Raw genomic sequence first — 4,926 nt, forward strand, 5'->3', positions numbered from 1 at the left:
AATGACTATCTAAATAATTTACCTTAAAATAAAATAACAAACTTTAGTGCATGCTAGTTACAATATATGATTTCTTCTTCTTGTTGCTATCCTTGTGACAGCTTATAATTGCCATGTCCGATCCTCATTTATAGCGAGTGGGGGACTCTTTTATGAGTTGGACGTATGTTCGGGAAAAAAACCAAAACAAAAAGTACAAAACGTCGACAGCAGGGTTCGAACCTGCGCGGGCGTAGCCCAACAGATTTCAAGTCTGTCTCCTTAACCACTCAGATATCGACGGTTTTGTTTAGCGGACTTGAAAGTATATTATTACTCTTTATCAACAAAGTCCAACTTTATACGCAGGCTGTTGATATGCTTTCAACAAACCTAGTAATATTACTTACAGTACAGTAGAAAAGAAAATACCCAAAAATAAGAAAAAGTAAGATCAACATGACATGAATTTTTTTTGGTATATCAAAGTTTTCATAAGACGCCACTTAATTATAATTAAAATAAATTTAAAGGAGGTTTCACACATAATACATTTATTTATTATGAGACTCGAAATTGAGATTTTAAAGTTTATAAAACTTTAATCTTATGATTTAGTTAAAGTTTTATTGATAACATGATATTGATTTAAATACATATGTATATAATATTTTAAATGTGGTTATGATATTTAATAAATATAGTATAAATATATAGATTCCGTATTGGTATTTTTTTAAAAATTTTTGTAAATTGAAATTGTATTGTTAGTTTTTTATCTAACATATATATTTATAGGCTTGGAGTAGCTTGGGAATGTGGCCACCCAGGGCCTAAGACTGGAAGGGGGCAAAAGAAATTTTTCAACTTTTAACGTGGAAAAAAATATTTAGTCTTTTAAGTCTTCTCATTGACGCTTAATTGCAGGCATAAAAAAGAAAAGAGAGAAAATGGCTCTATTTTTTTTATTTTATTACTAGTATATGTTTTTATTTTATTATATTACATTTTATAATTTTTTTAAAAGGGTCCCAATTTATTGTTTTACCTGGAGTCTCAAAAATATTAAGAGTGGGACTACATATTTATATAAAAGTATAAATTTAGAGAAATTTTTGAATCGATGAAAAATATATTTTATTATATTCATTATATTACTAAATTGATATTAAAAATAATATATTAACATATTATTAATTAGAATATGATAATAAAAAAGAAATATTAATTAACATAATAATATATTAATGTGAAATTAATTAACTTAGTTGTATATTTTAAAAGTTGTACAAAAATAGATCATATCGTTTCATATATAGTATTAATTAACAAAATTTTTAAATCTAAAAAATCATTGGATATAATTAAAAAATTAAAAAAAATCGTAGATAAATAAAACATAAACATTAAATATGATAAAAATATTAAAATAATATAATTATAATTATAAGGAATAATATTTGGTATTGAGTAGAGTTTTTAGACTCCACAAGTAAGATTAGGGGTTGACAAGTGCCGTATAGATGTATAGTATAATATTTAAAAAATAAATATTTAAAAAAAGATACACATCACAATTTTTTAAGATTGTTTGTGGAATAAAAAATGTGCATAACCAATATGCCAAATACTAACCCTAATTAATTGTAATTATGCTATTAATAATATATTAAATTATTATGGTGGCACTTTTATCTTTTCATACTTTTATTCTTTAAATAAAAGAATTAAAAACTATAAATCTAAGGACACATGTTCAATAATATTAAAATATAAATTCATTACCATTTCACCTATATTCATTAAATAAATTTTAAAAGATAATATTTTTAACATAAAATGTTTTCTTTCACCCATATCATGATAAAATTTAATAAAAATAATTTTAATTATATTTATTTTATAAATAACTTTTTCATTATTAGTGTTATCCTATTTATCACTTAATTAAGAAGATAAAAAAATCACTTAATTAGTGGTATAATTATATATCAAATGAAACTAAGATTCAACACTATAAATAAGTACATTTGCAAGACATTTTAATTCAAACAACATCTAAAGAATCACTATTTAATCATATGACGTGTAACAAAAACATGTATTATAGGGCGTGCTTTCTGATTTTTTAACATATTAACTCTTTTGGTTAAATGATTAAATGTTAGTGGTTTTGTCTTTGAGTTCCGGGTATGATTCATTTCTTACTCAGATTTGTATTTTTATTTCAAGTTGTTTTAAGCTTTACTTTTATTTTTAATTACTAATTTTAACACATTAGTTCTTTTAGATAGATGGTTAATTAATAGTGTTTTTATCCTTGAGTCTCAAGTTTGGTTTCTATTCTAAACACATTTGTATTTTTTTATTGGCTTAATTGTGTAAAAAGCCCTCAAACTTTTTCTAAAAAAAATAATTAAACCTCTATTTTTTTTTCACTCAATTGGGTACTTGAGTTACAAAAATGCATATAAAAGACCTCAAATTTTTTCAAAAAAAACAAAAGCAATTAAGCCCCCCCCCATTTTTTTGCACTCAATTGGGTATTTAAATTACCAAAATGCATAAAAAAGGCCAGGGGCGGATTTAGGGGGCTGGTAGGGGTCCTGCCCCCTAAAATGAATTTTTTTTCATTTAAGCCCTTTACAATTTATAAAATTTTAAATAGTAATGCTAAAATTGCACTTTGACCCACCAAAATGATAAAATTTTGATTTAATCCTCTAAAAATTATAAAGATATAGGCTTTTAAAATGGCGAAATTACATTTTTACTATCACAAAATATATAATTTAATTCAGCCAAAAAAAAAATTTATAACTTCCCTGTCCCCCCAAGTTGTATTTCTGGATCTGCCACTGAAAAATGCCCTTTGACTATTAACTTTAACGTCTGACGTTAAAGTTATAAACAAATTATAAAAAGCTTTTATTTGGTACGATAAATTTTATAATTTTTTTACAAATTTTATATTTCTTTATATTTTTTATAATTTTCTTATGACTTTATAAAATTTATAAATTATTTCTATATTTCTATATATTTTATAATTTTATATGATTTTTATAAAATTTTACAAGTTTTAATAATTGTTTTACGATTTTATATTTTTTATTAAAATTTAATTATTTTTATAAATTTTTATTATTTTTATTTTTATCAATTTTTTGTCACATGTCACGTCGTACTTGTGACATGTGGTGGCTTTAACTGTAAAAAAATAAGGGGCGGTAAACCGTTAAAGTTAATGGTTAAAGGGCCTTTTTCAGTGGTGGATCTAGAAATACGACTTAGGGGGTAGGGGCGAAGTTAGAAATTTTTTTTGGGTGGGTCAGAATTAAATTATATATTTTTATGATAGTAAAAATGTAATTTCTCTAGCAACGACGCCAACAACTTGACGGCCACTACACGTACGAACTTCCGGACTGAACATATTGCAACAAATAAATATATAATTAAACAGCGGTGTCCGCAAGTATATGGATCAAATTGTAAATAGAAGAATGTTACAACGAAGCACTTTGAAAAGTATTTCGAGGATCGTACCTAAGAAAGGTTGAATTAAACTTAAATTAATTTTCTGCACTAATAGGTCTAAATAGTACTAATCTAAAAACATTTTGCGAAAAATCAAAATTAAAATTGATCAACCAAAATAACATAAATGTTCTAATATGAAGATAACAACATAACAATCGAAATTAATTTCAATTAATAGACAAAAGATTAACTCACTTCAGTGTTCCTAATTAACTTTAGAACTTGGATTTTATTGAGTTAGCTATTAATTAACTAGTTATTACCTCTCGGCCTCCAACTAATTAACTAATCGACCAATATATGCTCATCTCTCGACCTCACTTTTTACTCAATAAACTTATCTCTTGATCTCGTTTATCCTAAATTACCTCCTAGGATTTAATCGCACATAATTTAAATCAACTAACTCAGATTTAAACCTTAATTCATCTATTAATTAGTCACACATCCGTTCGTTAGTCTTCCTAAGGAAACTAGCCATTCATGGATCTATATACAATAACCCCTAAACTCATATTTAACATACAAAACAATAAATGAAATAAAAGAAGTAAATAAGAAAATAAATCCATCTCGATGTCGATTTTTGCACGAAAGTGGGATTTCCTTTAACAGTTGCAAAGATAATTCCAATTGCGACTGGAAACCAAAAAGAAATAAATAAAAACTATTAAGTTCAAAGCTTGGATCAAAATGGAATCCCAGTTACATATGAACAAAAAACTATTTAGAGGAATAAATTGAAAGAAAATAAAAACTAAAATAAAAACCTAAAATTAACTAAGTGGCTCACTTGGCCAAGCCTCCTCAAATGAGGCTAAAAATGTCTATTTATAGATTTTATGTTCTAACCTAATAGGGATTGATTAGCAGCCCAAACATCTAATTACTTTACATTGTGTGGACTAAAATACCCATAATTAAAATTTTTGATTGTCGCCCGGTGTCACGACATTATAGGACCAATGTCGTGAAACTGCCTTTCGAATGGGAATATTGTGGCTTCGAAGTCTGGTGTTTGAACACCACTCCTTGGTGTTGCGACGATGTAGTTGTCCTTTATCTTCTTAGCTCAAAAATAGTGTCCTACACATTAAATGAAATCGTTAAATCATCCCTAGGCCTATAGTGGCCCATTAGGTCATGGCATTACTTAAAATTGCGTAAAAATGCTTATTTTTCATAAATTAAACCTAAGATATCCACTTATATCCTCACCACCTTATATCCATTTCTCTCACCTTCCTTATTTCTCCATTTACTAAGGCATCGTATAATATTCATGAGTACAATCTTCTGAGCTCATATTATATTTTTTCGGAAAAATGTGAGGGTATTTTTTCCCAAATCACTTTGCCTTTTCTTTTTTATCGAGATTTTCTCGATTGACATTTTGCCTTATTT

At 26.5% G+C, this 4,926-nt stretch overlaps 1 non-coding gene across 1 annotated transcript; it reads right to left on the minus strand.

Moving 5' to 3' along the window:
* Window positions 1–201: 201 nt before the first annotated feature.
* Window positions 202–281, minus strand: TRNAS-UGA (transfer RNA serine (anticodon UGA)). Its single transcript has one exon. It is a non-coding gene; the product is annotated as a tRNA-Ser (tRNA).
* Between the last annotated feature and the right edge of the window lie 4,645 nt (window positions 282–4,926).

Source organism: Gossypium hirsutum, chromosome A01 (genome assembly GCF_007990345.1).
Source record: "Gossypium hirsutum isolate 1008001.06 chromosome A01, Gossypium_hirsutum_v2.1, whole genome shotgun sequence".
In the NCBI taxonomy this organism is placed as follows: domain Eukaryota; kingdom Viridiplantae; phylum Streptophyta; class Magnoliopsida; order Malvales; family Malvaceae; genus Gossypium; species Gossypium hirsutum.